General features: G+C 36.5%; 1 pseudogene; it reads left to right on the forward strand.

The window, feature by feature from the left end:
• Positions 1–524: 524 nt before the first annotated feature.
• Positions 525–1,074, forward strand: LOC115519769 (annotated as a pseudogene).
• The last annotated feature ends 10,322 nt before the right edge of the window (positions 1,075–11,396 follow it).

Genomic DNA, 11,396 nt, shown 5'->3' on the forward strand with positions numbered 1-11,396 from the left:
ACAAAAAGGAAGGGACCTTGTAGCAATGCATGCTAGGTATTGCAATTTTCCACATATTCTACCTACATGAAAAAAAAATGAGGCTATGTTTTACCTACTTGCATCATCATAAAACTTGGTCATGAATTTCTTGAAGAATAAACAACCTGTGTTGGTCTAAGACTACCATATACAAAGAAATATGTAACATTATTAGATATTGTTAATTGAAATATTCAACTTATTCAGATGTATATTAAAGAAAGCTATTTGGGTACTAAATAAGCGAAAAGAGTAAGCAGAATCTAAGTATATTTGCTCTTAGCACACATTGAATCAGGAGGTATCATTTTTGTTTGAGGTAGAATAAAAAACAAAAACATAAAAAAAAAATTCTGGCACTGGTGATGGAATCTTACATTTTAACTAACCCATTGAGAGAGGTGGATGGAGCTTGAGGAGCACAGGGCCAGAGACGTCGCAGACCTGAGACCCAGAGCATCTCAGAGGTGGTGAGTAATAGCTCTTCAAATCTGCAATAAAACATGTCCTCCAATAAAACTACATTGCAAACCATGGGAAAGAGATAGAACGGAGAGAGTAAAAATATAGAAGAGGCAGAGCCTGGAGATTTTGTGGTGGAAAAAGTCCTGGGCTGACATGTAGTAAATGGGAAAACGGAGGATTTCCTCAAGTGGAAGGGATTTACAGATGGTGACAATACTTGGAACCTGAAGAAAATTTAAATTATCCAGAGCTAATTGAAGCATTTCTTAATTCTCAAAAAGCCGGTAAAGAAAAAAAAAATGGTACAAAAAGACAATCCTTATCTGATGGTGAATCTCGTGATAGCAAATCAAAGAAGAAAAGAGATGCTGCTGATAAACCAAGAGACTTTGCTAGAGGTCTTAACCCTGAACAAGTAACTGGGGCCACAGACAGCAGTGGAGAATTCATATTTCTCATGAAACAGAAAGATTCAGATGCGGCAGACTTGGTGCTGACAAAAGAGGCAAATTGTGTCCTCAAATTGTCATTGCTTTTTATGAAGAGAGACTAACTTGGTGTTCTTGTCCAGAAGATGAAGCTCACTAATTTGTGGTGTTGCTTTATACATAAAATTTGGGTCTGTTTGTTTGTTTGTTTGTTTGTTTATTGGGGTGAATAAAGAACATTTCTAGTGAAAATCAAGTTTGATGTGTTTGTTTTGAAATACCATTGGGAGAGCTGTTGGGGTTTTGGCATCTATAACACTGGGTACTTTGAACAAGTAAAAGCTTTCTGTAGTTGCTTCCTTTATCAAACAGAATATATAAGACTACGGTTCAGTATTCTCCTGCATTAGAGAACACCTCTTCTAAATGTGGTGAGAAATCTTCAAGTCATTACTCAATAAGAATTTGTGTTTTGGGGTGCCTGGGTGGCTCAGTCAATTAAGTGTCTAACTTCGGCTCAGGTCATGATCTCATGGTCCATGAGTTAGAGCCCCATATCAGACTCTGTGCTGACAGCTCAGAGCCTAGAGCCTGCTTCAGATTCTGTCTTCCTCTCTCTGCCCCTTCCCCTGCTCTCTCTCTCTCTATCTGTCTCTCTTCCTCCATCTCAAAAATAAACAAACATTAAAAAAAATTAAAAAAAAAAAAGAATTTGTGTTTTAACTCCTCTATGCCTAAAGACTGTTCTGAGTTTTTTGTTTATTTGGGTGTGTGTGTGTGTGTGTGTGTGTGTGTACTAAAAATATATACCCAAATTGTTTCTTATTTCTTATTTATTTAATTTATTTATTTATTCATTTATTTACTTACTTATTTTATAAGTTTATTTATTTATTTTGAGAGAGAGCATGCAAGGAGGCAGAGGGGCAGAGGGAAAGAGAGAGAAAATCCCAAACAGGCTCTGTGCTATCAGTACAGAGCCCAACACAGGGCTTGAACTCACAAACTGCAAGATCATGACCTGAGCCTAAGTCGGACGCTTAACTGACTGAGCCACCCAAGCACCCCTGGAAACAGAAAGTATTAGCAGAAGGATACATCAGAAGGAATTGTTGCATTCTGGTGATGTGACACCAAACGCATCTCAGTTGACACATCTCATTGGAAGGCAATTGGCATTATATTGTACAATGAGCCTGTGCTTACTCCATGATTCTAAGATCTACCTGTCTGGCCTATACACTAAATAAATCCTTGTATATTTGTTACAGGAGACCTGTAAAATCAATCCATGGAAATAATATATGTAATTACAATACTGTGTGGAACTCAGATGCTCATCAATCAGCAAAAGCATGGACACTTGGGGAATATTTATACCATAGCTAACAGCTGTGAAAAGAGATGACAAATATATGCATAAGGAAGGATAATTCTGACAGACTAACATAGAGTGAAAAAAAATGAAAGCCACAGAAGAATAGACTGTATTATTCAGTTACTATATTTTTCTAAAATGTACTAAATTGAACAAGGTATGTTTAGGGATATATCCATTTGAGATGAACTATAGATGGAATTTAGGGAGATATATAGAACATTAGGACAGTGGTTATTTCAAACATTCAAACGGGATAATACAATAGAGAAGGAGCCCACAGAGGCCTCTACATTTATTATTTATGAATGCTTCTTAAGCTGGGTGGATTGTTCATGACAGGACATTTTATAATACTCATAATATACAAAATTTAAATTCTTCATACAGAATGTATAGAGAGGTTTAGTTCACACAAAAAGTTTTACAAATGGCAAAAAACACACAAAAATGTTAAAGATTGTGGGTAAATATTTTTCCTGAGGCGTTCAGACTTAGTGAAAAAAATCTTAAAATAATTTGTAAATTTGGTGTCCGCATTTTTGTATCTACATTATGATTTTGCTGAAATAAATATCTGTGAATTCATGCATATGAGAAATGGAAAGCAACTTATATTCATGTAATAAAATGTTATTCCATCACTGATAGCAAATAGAAGTCATTTTTACACTATATTATTAAAACTAAAAATGAGACTTCAGATCAACATCTGATAATGATACATATTCATAGTGAAACATTGAGACAAAACTTGGAACTTATTATTTGTAAACATTCTAATCAGAAAAAAAAAAAGATGACAATAAAAAGATCAGGATAAAACATGAAGAGTTTAGAAGGGATTTTAAGCTAATAAAAAAATAGTGCTGTTCTCAGAAAGCTTCATAATGTGAGTAATAAATCTTTGCATGTCCTTTTGGTGATTTTGTGATGCCATCGGACTTAACCTTGTAACTTGTTTTGGGTGGTGTGGGGCAGTGACAACAGTTAGTGAATACACTATTTTCATCCTTATCAAGGAAGACTAGAATGTAGTTTGCATTTAAATGGCAAGGAGAAAATATACCTACAGCCTTGATTATGCCTGTTAACTCTCTATCCTACCACTGCAATATTGGCTAAAGGGAATTTGATTTTTTGGACATTACAAACAGCATCATACTAGTCTACTGTTTTGATGATATCATGTTAATCATACCACATAAACAAGAGCGGCTAGTGTATTGGAAGTTTTACATAGTATCTAGAAGTTATTCTATAACCCTATGAAGACTGGGAGTCTTGTGATCTGGAGCATTCTTGGGGATCTGCCCCAAAGTAAAGAGTATATTATTGCTTCTTGCAATTTCTACCACCTAGAAGGAAATACAATGCTAGTTGAGACCCTTGGGGTCTTGATTGTTTATTTCACACTTAGCAATATAACTTTGATACATTTCACATATGACACAGTAAGCAACTAGCTTTGAGTGGGCCAAGAATATATCATTAGACACTATGTATTAAAGTATCTTTTATGGTAAAAAATTCTCTGCAGAGCTTATGGTGATCTCCAATACAAGTTTTACAACATAGAACCCTAGATTTCTGAAGAGAGGACAAGATATTTGTAACAGAGAATTGTAGATCATTTGAAAGAAATATGTGACGTCTTACCATGGGACATCATGTGACCATGCTCTTAATGAGTGAGTTTTGTTATACCTATGAATAGGTCCGGGAGCAGTAATGCATCATGAGATGTGAAATGATATATCCAAAATTAGACATGAAGGTACCCAGGGGTTAAAAATAAACTGCATAAACAAATGCCCAGATTTCCACATCATTTATCAGTGTTTCACTTGTGCTTCTCCATAAGTTTTTATTCATGGTCACAAGAGGGGTCATTTAAGACCAACTTACGTAAGAGAAGAAGTGCCAAATTGAATTAACAGAAAGGCCAGATATGTATGTGAGTCCAAGCTGAAGACACTTCTCCTGTCTCTGAAAGGAACATTCTTTCCAGCACTTTATCCAGTTATACAGTACGTGAAAAAAGAAAAGGCCCAACGTAGAACACTTCTTCGTGCCAAATAGTTTGGCTAGTTAGTCACAGAATTGGAAGGAAAAAAAAATCATGGGAAGTTTGGGGATAAGGAGATCTGAGAAGCATGGGGACGTGCAGATTCATAAACATTCTGTACCCAAATTGTGAAAATCTGCCTACTAAGTATCTGTGCCACCAAGAGAGAGTTCCACTTTGTTTCCCTAAAATAAGTATTCAATGTTGGAAATATGCTTCTAAGCACTGTTACAAATGCATCCCATAGATTATATATTTATTTCATTCTCCTTCATTTACATATATTTGTTTTTAATTGCCTTGAGAAATCTCATTTGACACCAGGGATATGTGGAAGTGGTTGCTTAATTTCCATATATTTGGGAATCTTCAGCTATCTTTCTCTTCCTGTTTTTTAGATTAATGCCATTGAAGTCTGAGAAGATATTTTGTATGATTTCTGTTCTCTCAAATTTTATGGTTTGTTTTATGGCTCAAAATATTGTCTGTTTTGGAGAAATACCCTTGTGCACTTGAAAAAGAATATGTGCTCTGCTTTTGAGTACAGTGTTCTATAAATGTTTATTATATCTAGTTGGTTGATAGTCTTCTGTATTTTTATTAACTTACTGTATATTGTTCTAGGTATTAATGAGAGACAAGTGTTAATTTTTTTTTAGCTGTGATTGTGCATGTATTTTAGCTTATCGGTTTTTGACCTGTATATTTTTGTCTTTTTTTTTCTTCTTATTTTAGAGAGAGAGAGAGAGAGAGAGAGAGAGAGAGGGAGGGGGCGGGGGGAGAGAGAATCTTAAGCAGGCTCCATACTCAGCGTGGAGCCCAACACAGGGCTTGATCTCTATTTGACTGACTCTGTCCTTTCATTTATATTGAAAGTGATTGTTTACAAATTTCAATTAAAATCTACTCTCCTGATAGATATTTTCTATTCTGTTTTTTCTTTGTTTCTCGTTTCTGTCTTTTCTTGTGTTAAGCATTTTTTATGATTTTTTAATGTTCAATGTTGATTTATTATTTTTGAGAAATGTTTTTAGTGATTACCTAGGGTTTAAAATATACAAATTAAAGTTACCAAGGTCCAAATTCAAATAATATTGTCCCATTTTACATAGAGAGTAGTAACTGTACAACATTATATCCCTAACTACTCCCCTCAGATTTTATGCTGTTGTTCTTATGGTGTCTAATTTTGTATATGTTATAAGCATATATATAATACATACACTGTTATTATACACATCCACATACATTGCTCACACATTTGTTTTAAGCAATTTTCTTCTGGAACAATTAAAATGAGGACATTTGATTTACTTTTGCTTTCTTTTAGTTTATTCTTAGCAACATTTACTCCTTTTTTTGTAGACCCACCCAAGTTTCAGTCTGGTATCACATTCTGTCTACTAGAAGAGTTTTCTTTAACATCTACTGTAGTGGGTCTGCTGGCATGGATTCTCTGGGTGTTTGAGAGTTTTTTAATTTTTTCTTCATTTTTGTAACAGTGTCACTGGGTATATTATTGCAAGTGGACTTTTTTTTTTTTCTTTAAGAACTTTTAAGATGTCACACCTTTGTTTTCCGGCTTGCATGACTTTTGCCAAGATAGCTACAATAATTTTTATCTTTATTTCTCTCTACTGTAACATTTTTTTTATCTTAATGCCTTCATTTTTTTTTTCTTTTTCTTTTGTTTTTAGGGATTTCAGTATAATATGCTTCAGTGTGGGCATATTATTTGTTTGCTTCTATGTATTTATCCTTCTTGGTGTGTTATTTTTTTTTTTTTTGAGCTTCTTGATTCCTCATTTGCATGTCTGACATTTATCTGGGGTTGAGAAGTTGGAGACAGAGTGGACTTGCCAGGTGTTAGAGTATCTGCTTAAAGCCAAGACAAAATAGAAATAGCAACTAAGCTTTTAATTATTTACTCTGATAGTATACCTTGTTGTGTTTTCCCCAGTGGAATAGTATGTCAGCTGAGGGTTAGGTGGATCAGCCCACACATGGGGTTCTTGTCACTGTTGAGGAAGCTCTGAAAAAAAAAAAATTAATCTTTCTGGCCCCAGGCAGAAGGTGGGGGAATAGAGGGATGAGCCAGGAGTGGAAAAAAGTACTGGGTACTAAGTCATAGAGGAGAAAAGTATCTTCAAGTTTCCCTGAAAAGACCCTCAAATAGAGGTGCCTTGGCTGGGAAGGCGTATACACATAAGAGTATGGCAGGCCAGAGGGGCTTGAGTGAGTTCTGACTGCAACTTCTTTCAGAGACTTCTGTACACTGGTTGTACATCAAGCCTGGTTTGGGGAGAGCAGACCCTGCCAGGCCTGCAGGGTAAGGTCTTTGTAACGTCAGGGCTGAAAAATCATATACGTTTAGGGGGAAGCTGGACTCAACATGAATATTTGAAAATTTGCATTCGTTTTTTTTCCAAGAATTTCTTCTCCCCCTTTCTCTCTTTCTGCTCCTACAACCATAATTGCACATATGTTAGAACACTTGAAATAGTTCCACAGCTATTGGAGACCCTGCTTTTTCTCCCTCTACTGACATTCTTCTTTATGTTTCCAGCTTGTGTAATTCCTGCTGAATAATCATTAAGTGCGCTGATTTTTTTCCCTTGGTTTTGTTGATTATGCTGATGAACCCATTGAAGGCTTTCTTCATCTCCATTATGTGTTTTTAATTTCTACAATTTTCCTTTGATTCTTTTATAATTTCCATCTCCCTGATGAAATTACTCATCTGATCACCCACGTTATCCTCCTATTCCATTAGAGTTTGAGTTTATCAATCATGGCTGTTTTAAATTCTCTATTAGTCTGAGCCAACTTTTGTCTTACATCTGAATCTGGTTATCATGATTACTTTCTCTTGAGAGTATTTTCATTTTTATATTCTTTTTCTTTTTTATTTGCCTTTTGAATACCTTATAATTTTTTGTTGAAAACCAGACATGTTATGTAGAGCATAAGACACTGAGATAATAGTCTAATGCGTCAAAACAGTCACAACTTTCCTTCTGCTACACTTTTGGTTCAGGTGATTTTATTAATCCATTTTAGGAGTTGGGCTGTGTTTGAGATTTGTTCTGGACATGTTTTCCCTCAGTGCAACATAGTATTCTGATTTACAGAGACCTTGTATCTAGGGTGTTATGTGCTTTAGCAGAGCAAAATTTGCTTGATTTTGAATTTTAGGTTTCCCTTTCTGCTGTGACTCTGAGACGGTCTTTTTGCATGCTGCCCTGGCCTCCCAGCAGCGTGCTGCTGTCACTGTAATTAACCATCTGGCTGGGTGGTGGTGTGTGAGGAAATGGTGTCCATTCTTCAGTCTAAGTCTCTTGTCTCAGGCATGCACTGTGTCCCTGGCTACCAGGCTTTCTTGGATTTCCTTTTCCTCCCCTGCCTGGAGTTTTGGGCTCAGTGTTTAATTCTACCTCTTCCCCAGAAGGGAGTTTTATCCCTCCCTCTTCCTTACTGTCCATTAGCTGAAGTAAGCGTTTACCAACTCAAGCCAGTGCTGTTACTCTTCCTTGCACACACTGTGTTTTGTGTGGAGCTAGAGGGGAAGGATCGGTAGGGATTACCTGTCCCTACTGTATGGCTACAGTTCCCCTCATCAGGTCTTCACCGCAGTCAGCACAGCTCAGGGTTCTGGCTGATTGTTTTGGTGTACCCTTGGCAGGTTTTGTGGGGAAAAACACAGGTCAGGGTACAAACACTCCCCAAATTCTGTAGCCCCCCCCGCCCCCCGCCCCAGGGCTTCACGGTTTCAACACCTTCTTGCTGGTGAGTGATTACATTTACTTCAGCTGGGTGAGTTTTAGCACATTTTCTTCTCCTGTAGACAATGTCTCTCCTTAGTTTCTGGGTCAGTTTACTGATTTCTTTTTTTTTAAATTTTTTTTTTCAACATTTATTTATTTTTGGGACAGAGAGAGACAGAGCATGAATGGGGGAGGGGCAGAGAGAGAGGGAGACACAGAACCAGAAACAGGCTCCAGGCTCTGAGCCATCAGCCCAGAGCCTGACGCGGGGCTCGAACTCACGGACCGTGAGATCGTGACCTGGCTGAAGTCGGACGCTTAACCGACTGCGCCACCCAGGCGCCCCAGTTTACTGATTTCTAATGAATTCAGAAAACTTAAGAATTTGAAGTTAGTTCAATTCCTTTTCATTGTAAGAGTGGGAGTTCCTTCCAGCTTTCTACATTTTGGAGAGGAAACCAGAAGTACAATGGTTAATTTTAGGTCAATAAATATTTATCTTGTTCCAATGGGTGTACAGTATATTACATACACTACAGATGGAATTTGAATTAAGGTACCAGAGGCATTAACTAGAATCATTCACAAATGGTCATCACTTACTTTCTTTGGGGAAAGATAAATTCTTGAAGTATTATTTGTATGACCAATAAATAATTGACAAATATTTAAATAATTAAGAATTGAGAATTTTAGAGTTAAAAGTATCTGAAATTCCAAGCCAATGTAAACCACTTGAAATTTAGAAAATATCAATGGATTTCTGTCAACAATTAAATGTGCTATATCTGCATTCTGGAACCAGTAGGAAATAATTTGTGATATGTTATTTGATCCAGAATGTGATCAATGTTAATTACTTAGAAATAGCAATGTAAATCTGATCAATAATACTCTGATTTTGAGATTTCCCTCCCTTTGATGAATATAATTCAGATTGTCATCAGTAAATGAAACCTTGTTATACAAATTGCAGGATAATGATAATTAACTCAAACAAGGTTTAACTATATTGCAGGATAGTGATATTTTACTCAAAAAGGTTCAAATGCATTAATCTAACACTGAAGTAATATTAACCTATGTCAGGCGGAAATAGCAGGCGTCACAGAGAATTTCTTTCAAAAACTCTGTACAAATCAGAAAGCATTATTCCATCTTAGAAGGTATCTTACCCCACAAACGTATGGCCAACTAATCTTTGACAAAGCAGGAAAGAATATCCAATGGAAAAAAGACAGTCTCTAACAAATGGTGCTGGGAGACCTGGACAGCATCATTCAGAAGATTGAAACTAGACCACTTTCTCACACCATTCACAAAAATAAACTCAAAATGGATAAAGGACCTGAATGTGAGACAGGAAACCATCAAAACCTTAGAGGAGAAAGCAGGAAAAGACCTCTCTGACCTCAGCCGTAGCAATTTCTTACTTGACACATCCCCAAAGGCAAGGGAATTAAAAGCGAAAATGAACTACTGGGACCTTATGAAGATAAAAACTTCTGCACAGCAAAGGAAACAACCAACAAAACTAAAAGGCATCCAACGGAATGGGAAAAGATATTTGCAAATGACATACCGGACAAAGGGCTAGTATCCAAAATCTATAAAGAGCTCACCAAACTCCACACCCGAAAAACAAATAATCCAGTGAAGAAATGGGAAGAAAACATGAATAGACACTTTTCTAAAGAAGACATCCGGATGGCCAACTGGCACATGAAAAGATGCTCAACGTCGCTCCTCATCAGGGAAATACATATCAAAACCACACTCAGATATCACCTCATGCCAGTCAGAGTGGCCAAAATGAACAAATCAGGAGACTATAGATGCTGGAGAGGATGTGGAGAAACGGGAACCCTCTTGCACTGTTGGTGGGAATGCAAACTGGTGCAGCCACTCTGGAAATCAGTGTGGAGGTTCCTCAAAAAATTAAAAATAGACCTACCCTATGACCCAGGAATGGCACTGCTAGGAATTTACCCAAGGGATACAGGAGTGCTGATGCACAGGGGCACTTGTACCCCAATGTTTATAGCAGCACTCTCAACAATGGCCAAATTATGGAAAGAGCCTAAATGTCCATCAACTGATGAATGGATAAAGAAATTGTGGTTTATATACACAATGGAGTACTACGTGGCAATGAGAAAGAATGAAATATGGCCCTTTGTAGCAACATGGATGGAACTAGAGAGTGTTATGCTAAGTGAAATAAGCCATACAGAGAAAGATAGATACCATATAGTTTCACTCTTATGTCGATCCTGAGAAACTTAACAGAAACCCATGGGGGAGGGTAAGGAAAAAAAAAAAAAAGAGGTTAGAGTGGAAGAGAGCCAAAGCATAAGAGACTGTTAAAACTGAGAACAAACTGAGGGTTGATGGGGGGTGGGAGGGAGGAGAGGGGGGTGATCGGTATTGAGGAGGGCACCTTTTGGGATGATCACTGGGTGTTGTATGGAAACCAATTTGACATAAGCTTCATATATTGAAAAATAAATAAATAAATAAATAAATAAATAAATAAATAAATGTTCGTTAAGTCAAAAAAAAAGCTATCTTCCCTATTCTCGATTATTTTAATATATTTTACCTACTTTCAAAGAACTCCTACAAGAAACAATAAATACATATACTTCCATTCATTAATATTATTTTGTATCACATCTCAATTACAGCACTGCTTTTGCATTCACTATAAATAATTCTATAACTGAATTATTCTTTTGTAGAAATTAAGCTTCTGTTAACTTCAGCCTGAAATATTAGGTCATATGACTAGACAGGTGAATAATAACACATCATTTCTGAGATCAAGGAACTAATTAACAGGAGGAACACAAGGGATAAGATAGGATTCAGTGGGTTAATGCCATAATGGAGGCATGGCGAATATAATTTAGATATGCCTAAAAAAGTCTTATCTAACTCTGCCCTATAATGGCCAGACAAGGACCAAGGTAGAGAGGTAAAAGACTAATATTGCATAGTGACCTCAGTTTTTATAACAAATTTCAGATGATAAGGGAGGTCCTTGACCTAGGAACATAAATTGTTATCAGTGTTGGGAATATATAGACCACTGCTTTAAACAAATAGCAGCAATTCAGTCACATGAAATGTCCAAGGAGATGTTCCATGTGCAAGATAATAAAACAGTGCCAAGAAATGAGTTATGTTCTTGACATTAAAGATGGGGTTAGTCATGGAATTGCTTTGTTATTTTTCACAAATATATTCATCAAGCTAAAAATATATATTGT

The sequence above is a fragment of the Lynx canadensis genome, chromosome C1, assembly GCF_007474595.2.
Source record: "Lynx canadensis isolate LIC74 chromosome C1, mLynCan4.pri.v2, whole genome shotgun sequence".
NCBI lineage: Eukaryota > Metazoa > Chordata > Mammalia > Carnivora > Felidae > Lynx > Lynx canadensis.